At 48.4% G+C, this 10,813-nt stretch overlaps 1 long non-coding RNA gene across 1 annotated transcript; it reads left to right on the plus strand.

Annotated features, from left to right (window-relative positions):
• The first annotated feature begins 1,337 nt into the window (after positions 1 to 1,337).
• LOC107522770 (uncharacterized) lies at positions 1,338 to 6,015 on the plus strand. The gene is made up of 3 exons (XR_001601613.2): positions 1,338 to 1,587; positions 3,745 to 3,800; positions 5,149 to 6,015. It is a non-coding gene; the product is annotated as an uncharacterized LOC107522770 (long non-coding RNA).
• Positions 6,016 to 10,813: the final 4,798 nt, after the last annotated feature.

A 10,813-nucleotide genomic window follows, 5' to 3' on the forward strand; every position in this document is an offset into this window, starting at 1 on the left:
GCTTCCAGACCTGGGCATTTTCCAAAGGCATGCCCTGTTTGGTCTCTGGGCAGCATGAGAAACACCACCAGAGTTTCTCTTCAAAACGAGCCCAAGTCACTCAGCCAGCCTGACACAGCCTGAGACCTGCACGGCTCTCTTGATCTCAAATTAAAGTCTTTAGCGGGAGTGTTTTCAAAGTAGTAGGAGGTCATATGTGGGCCTTACGGCTTCTCTGTGAGCACACATGGTGAGAACTTCTTTTGACTTTTTTTTTGAGAGGAAGAAAGAAGGTGCTTTTTTTTTTTTCATGCTTGCCCTCTGGCTTATGTGAGCAGACTCTGCTACTTTATACACACACACACACACACACACACACACACACACACACACACACACAGTGTGTGTGCGTCTGTCTGTCTGTCTGTCTGGCTGATTGGGTACCATGGCACAAACACAGCTAAAGGAGCTGCAAACCCAAGTGACCAGTCACCACACAACCGCAGTGAGCACAGCACAGGAACAACCAGGACCAAAGCACCCTTGGGTTCTACCTGCCCTGCCCTTTAGACTCTTCTAGAAGATTGGGGGGGGGGGCGGGGGCAAAGCCAAGGAAAGGTTACACAGCTTCTCACTAAACCTGGGGGCATCTTAAGGGAAGTAGTTAAGGGGTCTCTGCCCTGCTGGCAGTTCCTGGTAGATGTCAAGGACCTTAGGTGAGGCTGAAGTGCTTCTCTCATGCTGGGGTGACCACTCTGCAACTTTACAGTGTCTGGGGGGAAGACAGGAGGAGAGGAAGGACTGGGGATGAGGCTTTGAGAGAAAGGGGGAGGGAGAGACACCTCACAACTCCTGCCCCCAACTCAGAAGGCAGGTGCTCAACTCCAGCAGCCTGGGTCGCCCCTCCTCTGCCTGGGCTCAGGCAGGATGCTCCCCCCCCCCACATACACACACATGCAAACACACATGCAAACACGCACCCCTGACTCTGCCTTAGCTATTCCTGGGGTCACTTTGGCAGTTGAGGGAGTCTCTCTCTGTCCAAGACATTGGGTGGTGGGGGGTGGGGTGGGGGGATGGGATCCTGGTTTAAAGCACAAATTTCCCTGTTCTCTGTGACCAGCTTGGGGTGAGCAGGCAAGTCTGCAGGAGGGCTGGCGTGATGGGGGCCGGTGGCATCTCTCTCCATCTCTCTCTCTCTCTCTCTCTCTCTCTCTTGCAAGAGTCTAAAACAAGTGAAGGGGACAAGGGGAGGGGGCGGGGAGCAGAGAGAGAGAGAGATTGCAGGAAGGACTGCAAAGCGAGCCCGCCCCTGCCACTGTCTGTCCCTGCAGGGGGGTGGCCGGCTGCGTGGCCGGGTCACCGCTGCGGCGGGACCAGCAGGTGCGTGTCCCCGGCCACGCGCAGCCCCGCGCCCGCCCGCCCGCCCGGCCCGCACTCACCGCCGCCGCGCCGCCTCCCGTGCCCGCCGCCCGGACGTCATGCTGCCCGGCTCCCTCCTCCTCCGCCGCAACTTGGGGGCCCGCGGCCGCCCTACCCGCCCCCAGCATGCTGGGCCCCGGCCCCGCCGGCTGCAGCGCCGACAAGGATTGCTCAGGATTCAGGATGGTGATTGATTTTTTTGTTTTAACTGGACAGCGAATGCCCCGCGCCGCCCTGCCTGGCTTGCATGAGTGCGTGGGCACCCCGGGCACCCCTGGGTGCGTGTGCATGCGTGTGCATGAGTGTGCATGCGTGTGCATGTGCCTGGGCTGGCCCCCTCTCCTCCCGGCTGCTGCTTGGGCCGCGGCAGCTGCAAAGGCAAAGCAAAGCAAAGCATGCGTTTTGCTTTTGTCTTTCATTTTACCTTCAGGGCGACATTCATTGCCAACTGCTCCCTCCTGACCGGCGCCCATCCCCGCCGCCCGCCTGGCTCAGTGCGCTGGATGGAGAGCCAGCCTGCCAGCCTGCCTGCCTGCCTGCCTGCCTGCCTGCCTGCCTGCCTGCCTGCCTGCCTGCCTGCCTGCACTGGGGGTGGGGGGGACAGGCGGCGGCCCTCAGCCTGGATGCTGGGGGGCTGCCTGCCCGCAGCCGAGCCCCACAACCCCCACCCCCAATAGATCAGCTCCAGCACCCAGGCCAGAAGCACCCTTGCACCCTTGCACCCTTGCACCCTTAGCCAAGCCTCCGCCCAGGCAGGGCGCACAGGCTGGCTGAGGGTGCCCAGGACCCCCGCTGCTTGCTCCAGGCTACTTGGGGTGTAGGCCTCGCCCAGCCCAGCTGAGCTATTTTTGTCGCCCTGAAATGTTCTTTAAAACCTTTAAAAACTGGAGAGGAGGCAGGGAAGGAAAAGGCACGCACACACAGAGAGAGAAATCAATCAAAGACCCAAGCCCATCTGGATTCCAGGGGCTCTGCAAACATACAGTGGGGGGAGGAATGGGGGGGGGGTGAGGTGAACAGTTCTTGGTTCTACCCACACAGGGGACTTGCAAAGGACAGAAAGGAAAACTGGCATGTCTGTAGATTCTGCAACTACAGGGAAACTTTTCTTTCTTCTTTTTCTTCTTTTTAATACAAAGAGATGCAGCCCACTTGTCCTAACTGTTTTTGTCTTATTTATTATTATTACTTAATAATTATGGTTTCTAGAATCAGCACATAGGGCCTCAAGAATAACCCTTCATTTTTTTGTTTGTATTTGTTTTGTTATGTTTTGTTTTTCACTTCTAAGAACACGAGGATGGATTTGTAAAAGGGGGTGTCCACTGGAAGCTGGGTCCTGTCTGTTCCAAGAGGTCTGGTTGCTGGTGTTTGCACATTTCTGTAGTATGGTGCCTTTACTGAATTATAACCTGTGTATGTTATCGCTGCGTGTGTGTGTGTGTGTGTGTGTGTGTGTGTGTGTGTGTGTTGCTGAAAATAAATATGGAGCCTCAGGTCTGAGGAAGACTTTGCCTTCCTTTATCACTGGCTCCCCATCTGGAGTAGCAGAATGGGCTCAGGAACCCTTTTCTGCCACCAGTCTCTGTTTGACCTTGAGCACATTAAGTATCCCTACAGTCCCTGCTCCAACTGGCTCCAAAATGCCTAAGAGATGACAGCACACACCGAGGAGGCTGCAATAAATAAATAAATAAACAAACCACGGAGGAGAGCGTCAGTCACATCTGAAAAAAGCAATGTCGATGGGGAGAAAAACTTTTGAACTCATCCAAGAGAATCTGCAGCTGCCGGAGGTTTAAAAATAGTTTACCTATTTGAGAGGTTGGCAAAGTTTAATGAAAATAGCAAAAGCAACTTGTTAGGTCTTTTCCCTCTAGAGCCACAGATTTAAGAATCTCTGGCAAAACCCAGAAGGAAGAAGGAATCATATAAAATCATAAAAAATCCACACACACACACACACACACACACACAGTCAGAATCAGACAACAGTTAGGGGGGTGTGGGGAGGAGCCTCTGGGCCAGAGACCAGGACACAGATTCAAGCTCTTCTGCCCTGTGCTCAGACCTCATTACTGTCCTGGATGGTTTGAGAAAAGGCAAGGGCCTGGCTGAGCAGAACCCCAGTGAGGCATCCTCTCACTATCCTCCTGGTCACTTTACAGTGATCATTCCAGAGGTGCTGGTTAATATTCAATTCAGAGCTGACTCCTGAAACCTTTTACTTATTAACCTCAGGACTGGACCCTAAACGGCCCACCTCAAAGGGGGGGGGGGGAAGAAACATTAATTTTTTACTAACTTTAATCTCTTCTAATTTGATTGTTTTTTTCTTCCCAGAAAGTGCCTTCCAATCCCCATGAGCCCATGTGACCAGCCAACTGGTTCCTGCCCAGGTGAGATGCTTGAGTGACTACCAGTAGAACGGGGTGGGGGGTGGGCTAAGGGCAGGAGAGGAGCTGATGTGGGGGGAGGCAGCAGAGTCCTCAGCTCTCTGGGGCTCTGAGTAGGTTCTTCCCAAAACCAGCTTCCTGCAGTCCAACTCTGCTTCAGAATCACTTTCCTTTGCCAGTTCAGGTTCAAACTCCTATGGCCTTTTTCAAGTCTGACTTCACAACCCAACCAGAGGGTATGAAAATGCTCACCAGTTTGTCTAGATGGCATTGTTTGAAATGTATATGTGCTTATTTGTTTATTTATTGATTGATTGACCAGAGCACTGCTCAGCTCTGGCGTATGGTGATACAGGGGATCGAACCTGGGTCCTAGGAGCCTCAGGCATGAGAGTCTGTTTGCATAACCATTATGCTATCTTCCCCGCTAGACATATTTGTGCTTACAAGTGGGGGTCAAATTAAATCTTCTCAACAACAATATAAGAGAGAGAGAGCTGACAATTCCATTTGGCCACAAGAATCTGGATATAGAAGTTACACTGGGATTCAAACATACGTGCCTTGAGCTTCCTCTCTCTCTCTCTCTCTCTCTCCAGCCCCATCCTCCAACCTACCTGTTCAACTACCTTTATAAATACTTGCATCTTGAACCCAGGGTTCCAACCCACACCTTGCATCAACTCCTAGTCCACTGGCACTGCCCAAGCAGCAAGCAGTCAAAGTTCTCTTCAACTTCTTTGTTATTCAAAGACTTCCCACTGGCCAAGGTCAAGTTCAAGCCCTCTTGTACCCACTTTGCTTCATTTCCTAGATCTGGGAGTATCGATCCTTTTCTCTCTCTGTTCAGTCTTAGGTCTGACATCATTGCTCTCTGACTCTGGGACTGGGGTGTTTTTTTATGTTTATTTTTTTAAAATCTCTCCTTTGTTTTCCAATTCCTTCCTGACAGGATAATACATTCTTTTCCCTCTCTTCCAATTCACCTAGCATGCTGCCAAGTACAACCTTCTCTCTCATCAAATAGCTTCAGATGCACTAATTGTCACAAAACTGTTTTTTGGAGAGACAATCTACCAGATACTATCAGTCTGATGTAGTAAAAGGTTTGTCATCTTAACTAGGGATGCTGCACACTTGTTTCTCTCTGTTTCAGACAGTCCTTGGAAAACAAGCAAGGAAGATCCAAAGTGAAATTCTGTTATTGGTGAATCACATTCCAGCCAGAAGGAGCTGAGCTGGGGAGGGGGGACCTGACATGTTGCCCTCGCTGGAGCCTTTGCAATGACATTGTAAATAATTTAATCATCACAACTTCTTAGTTATTGGATGTCTTTCTGCTCTATTTCAGATATCCTGAGTGCCAAGAAATTGATTTTGCTTCTTAATCACACAGGAAAATGGCTGGGGTGGGGGTGGGGAGAGATAGCACAATTGGTAGAGCCCAGGCCTTCCACGCCTCAAATTCCTAGTTCAGTCCTCAGTACTGCAGATAGCAGAGAGATACCTTCACTTCTTCTCTCTCTTCTCCCCCCGCCTTGCTCTCTCCCTCACTGAAATGCTCTCTCATGTGAAGTAAGTGTATACATAAATGAGTACTTTTTAAAAGACAGCACAAAAGTGAGAACCAGAAGTCAGGAGCCCTGTGATGTATGTTTCTGAACAGCTGTGCGTGGCCTGTGACAAATGATTGAAACATCCCAGGTCTCTGTTTCCTCCTTCAACAAGGGGATTTGACCTCACTCCAAGGTCCTTTCCGTTCTAACCACCAACAAGGCTAAAACATAGATGAGAGAAAGAAAGAAAGAAAGAAAGAAAGAAAGAAAGAAAGAAAGAAAGAAAGAAAGGAAGGAAGGAAGGAAGAAAGGGGCAATGAGCCGGGTGAGCCTAGTAATTTTGGAAAGTGATATATATATATATATATATATGAACAGTGGTACACCTGGTTAAAGCAGACATGTTACCATGCATAAGGACCCAGGCTCGAGCCCCCAGCCCCCCACCTGCAAAGAGGAAACTTTATGAGGGGTGAAGCAGGGCTGCAGATGTCTCTCTGTCTCTCTCCCTCTCTATCTCCCCCTTCCCTCTCATTTTCTCTCTGCTTTGTCAGCTAACGGGGGAGAAGAGAAAGCACACGGGAGTGGTGAGTTCATCATGCGGACACCAAGCTGAACCACAAGGACAAACCTGGTGGCAATAAAATAAGTCAATTAATTAATATCTTGTCAGAGAGCTCAGGTGAGGCTAACAAAGTTCTTATTTCTGACCCCAGTCTATTTAAGGGGAGTGCTTAGAGAGAAAAAAGAAAACACAATCAAAGATACATCCAACTTTACGTTTTCCTAGAGGCTCCCTCGGATGTGAAGTAAGATGAAGGATGAGTAACCAGAAGCTTCTCAGCCAGGCATCACCAGTTGCCATTCTAGTCCACAACGTCCTTTCTTTCTCACTCTGTCAAACTGCAGTCCAGCCCTTGCTGGGTCTGAAGGGGGCAGCCAGCTTCCCCTTAAGTTCCTGTGGGGCTGGGCTTCAGTCAGGAAGGCAGTGGATTCGCAGGAGACACTCACCCCATAGGCCATACAGTTGCTGTGCTTAGGGTCCCTGGGTTTGAGCCCAGCCAGCACCATGTGGGAGTGTCGTGGGTGGTTAGGCAGTGCTTTGGTGTCCTGTCTCTCTCTGTATTTATTTGACCTTTATCTCTCTGTCTCTCAAAGCAATAATAATAATAATAATAATGGGCCAAAAAGGTTGATCAGGGATGGTATCACATAAGCCTGAGGCTCTAGATTTATTCCCTAACATCACATTTAAAAAATTGAATAAACAAATCTTTTTTTTTATTGCCACCAGGCTTGTTGTTGGGGCTTGGTACCTACATGAAAAATCCACTGCTCCCAGCAACCACTTAGTGCTCCTCTCTCTATATATATATATATATTTTTTTTTTTTCTGTTTGACAGGACAAAGATAAATTGAGAGGGGTGGGGAGATAGAGAGAAAGAGAGAAAGACACCTGCAGACCAGCTTCACCGCTTGTGAAGCAACCCCCCTGCAGGTGGGGAGCCGGGGGCTTGAACCTGGGTCCTTGAGCTTGGTGATAGGTACACTTAACTGGATGTGCCACAGCCCAGCCCCCGAATAAATAAATGTGGATGGTGGCAGAAGAGCACAGGCTTGTGGTATGTGTCCAGATTGCACCCAGAGTTATGTTTCTAAAATAATAATAATAATAATAATAATCTTACAAAGTGAGCAGCAGAGCACATAGAGATAAGAAGTTGAGTTCCGGGAGTCATGCGATAGCACAGTGGGTTAAGCGCACATGGCACAAAGCACAAGGACCGGCATAAGGATCCCGGTTCGAGCCCCCAGCTCCCCACCTACAGGGGAGTCGCTTCAGAAGTGGTGAAGCAGGTCTGCAGGTGTCTGTCTTTCTCTCCCCCTCTCTGTCTTCCCCTCCTCTCTCCATTTCTCTCTGTCCTATCCAACAACGACATCAATAACAACAACAATAATAAAAAAAAACATGGCAACAAAAGGGAAAATTTTTTTTAAAAAGTTGAGTTTCGTGGCTGAGACTGTTAAGTGGATCACAAGTCCACCTTGCTGGCAGGGGAGATAGCCTAATGGTTATGTAAGTAGACTCTCTTGCCCAGTACTCCGAGGACCCAGATTCAATCCCCCGCACCACCATCAGCCAGAACAGAGCAGTGTTCTGGTAAAAAAACAAAAATGAGGGAGTCTGGCGGTAGCACAGCAGGTTAAGCACACGTGGCGCAAAGCTCAAGGGCCAACATAAGGATCCAGGTTTGAGCCCCCGGCTCCCCACCTGCAGGGGAGTCACTTCACAGGTGGTAAAGCAGGTCTGCAGGTGTCTGTCTTTCTCTCCCCCACTCTGTCTTCCCCTCCTCTCTCCATTTTTCTCTGTCCTATCCAATAACAACGGCATCATCAACAACAATAATAACTATAACAATAATGAAAAACAATAAGGGCAACAAAAAAGGAAAATAAACAACAGATGAGTGGCTGAGAAAGCTGTGGTATATATACACAATGGAATACTATGCAGCTATCAAGAACAATGAACCCACCTTCTCTGACCCATCTTGGACAGAGCTAGAAGGAATTATGTTAAGTGAACTAAGTCAGAAAGATAAACATGAGTATGGGATGATCCCACTCATCAACAGAAGCTGACTTAGAAGATCTGAAAGGGAAACTAAAAGCAGGACCTGATCAAATTGTAAGTAGGGCACCAAAGTAAAAACCCAGTGGTGAGGGGTAGACATGCAGCTTCCTGGGCCAGTGGGGGGTGGGAGTGGGCGGGAGGGATGGGTCACAGTCTTTTGGTGGTGGGAATGGTGTTTATGTACACTCCTAGCAAAATGTAGACATATAAATCAGTAGTTGATTAATATGAGAGGGGGAAAATCAATTGTATGTCTCAAAGTTTCTCAAAAGACAAACTGAATCCTTTTAATATATAGGCTGTGTATTTGATATGTGGACTCTCTCAAAAGCCTAGACCAAGTAGATTAGAAGCATCCAATAGCACAGCTATATACAAGATACTGGGTACTGTACAGCAAACCATAACAAAGGGACTTTTCAAAGTTAACCCAATTAACAAATAATGTGATGATAATATTAACTATCGATTGTCTTTTTGAACCCTAAGACAGCAGGAACCTCACATCTCCACTATAGAGCCCCTACTTCCCCCAGTCCTGGAACCCTTGGATAGGGCCCACTTTCCCGTATGCCTCTCCCAATCCAAACCAAATAACACTGCATCCGCCGATCACAACCTAACCAACGCAACGATTGCCACCTCAACATGCTTCACCTCAGACTGTGTCCAGAGACTTCACGTGTGGAATGACAACCCTTCAGCTTCATTACTCGGGTGAGACCTTTCCTTTTATAGTACACTCTAATTTCATCTCAGGTAGTTCGCTTTCTAACAAAGTCCCATAACCTAGATATACACCAGTTTCTGTGAGAGAGAGCGTATGTGCACACGTATCCATAAACTACTGCAAAATATATACCTGAAAGCAGAAGTACACTAGAGTTTGCAGTGAGTACCTCCCTAACACTTCCTCTCCACTATTCCAAGCTTGGGATCCATGATTGCTCAACAAATTGTTTGGCTTCGTATGTTAACTCTCTTTTCAATCACCAGGTTCCAGATGCCACCAGGATGCTGGCCAGGCTTCCCTGGATTGAAGTCCCCACCAATGTGTCCTGGAGCTCAGCTTCCCCAGAGACCCACCCTACTAGGGAAAGAGAGAGGCAGACTGGGAGTATGGACCGACCAGTCAACGCCCATGTTCAGCGGGGAAGCAATTACAGAAGCCAGACCTTCTACCTTCTGCAACCCACAATGACCCTGGGTCCATGCTCCCAGAGGGATAGAGAATGGGAAAGCTATCAGGGGAGGGGGGGGGATTATGGAGATTGGGTGGTGGGAATTGTGTGGAGTTGTACCCCTCCTACCTTATGTTTTTGTTCACTAATCCTTTCTTAAATAAAAAATTTAAAAAAAAAAAAAATGAGTCCACCTTGTGAATCTCAGAATTTCACGAGGTCCTCGGGAGAATCAGAATGGCTGTAGGGCCTTGTATTTCCCCAACTCATGCTCTGACACATGGACCCAACTGTCGGGCACAGAACCCAGTCCACCAGAATTGACTTCAAGTAGCGGCAGAGGCCGTGCTTCTGACGTGAAGGAAGGAAAATATGCCTTGGAGGGGAGGGGTTTTCAAGCCAGAACTCATGGAGTTCACGAGAGTTGCAGGGTCAACAGAAAATTAAGAAAGTTCACGTCAAGTGTGTGTGTGTGTGTGTGTGTGTGTGTGTGTAACTTTCAGAAGGGTTCATGACTCCATGAAGATGAAGAACCACTGAGCTTACAGTGTGCAAGGACCCAAGTTCAAGCCCCCTAATCCCCATCTGCAGGGGGAAAGCTTCATGAGTGAAGAAGCAGGGCTGAAGGAGTCTGTCTCTTTCCCTCTCTATCTCTCCCTCCCCTCTCCATTTCTCTCTGTCTCTATCCAATAGTAAATAAATAAAAATATTAAGAAAAAAAAAGAACCAGTGATCTCAGAATACCTTATTTTACGGAGAATACCAGGTCCATTTAAGCTGATCATTGTGCTGGTGACAATAAGGAAAGTGGGTGAGCATCAATAACTCTCAGAAACAATGGCCACAAGACATAATAACCTCAGTCACCAGGGAAACTTCTGTCCAAGTCATCCTGCATGGGGAATTCAGCAGCCTTTACAGAACACTTAAGCCCAACAGAGGCACCAGGCTTTGCCGCAGCTGACCGGCCCAGGCTGCCCATGCGGAAGGTGAATGAGTCCCTGTGTCAGAAGACACTTTGCTTCCAAATCCCAAATCTGAAGCCCCAGCAGAACCCTAACTCTGGGCCAGAGAGGGGCCGAGGGAGAGGTAACAGGAAGGAAGAATTAAAGACTCAAGTGTCAGGCTTGGAAAACTGAACCAGTGTCAAAGGTTCCAAGAAGTATAAACAAGGAGGCTGGGAGGTGGTGCCAAGCACAAGGACCTGTGCAAGGATCCCAGTTCAAGGCCCCAGCTCCCCACCTGCAGGAGGGTCACCTCACAAGCAGTGAAGCAGGTCTGCAGGTGTCTTATCTTTCTCCCTCTCTACCTTCCCCTCCACCTTCAATGTCTCTGTCCTGTCCAAAAATAAAGTATAAACAAAAGCCAGTTTCAGGAAAGAATGAGCTTGGTATGAGACAGACTTAAGGTTTAAAACTATGATGTATTCTTGTCTATAAAGCACCACTAAATGCCCCCCCCAGTACAAACTCACTCTTTGTAAAGAAAAACAAATTGAAATGTAATGCTGTGTCAGAGCGATTTTTAAACTGTATAGTGTCTTATTTTGTTAACACACTACTGATTGTGTCCTGGTGTTTTTTTCAATAGCCGATAACCTTGCCTGGTGCAATGTATAGGGGTTGGAAATTGGCATGGAATTT

Source organism: Erinaceus europaeus, chromosome 19 (genome assembly GCF_950295315.1).
Source record: "Erinaceus europaeus chromosome 19, mEriEur2.1, whole genome shotgun sequence".
NCBI classification, from domain to species: Eukaryota; Metazoa; Chordata; class Mammalia; order Eulipotyphla; family Erinaceidae; genus Erinaceus; species Erinaceus europaeus.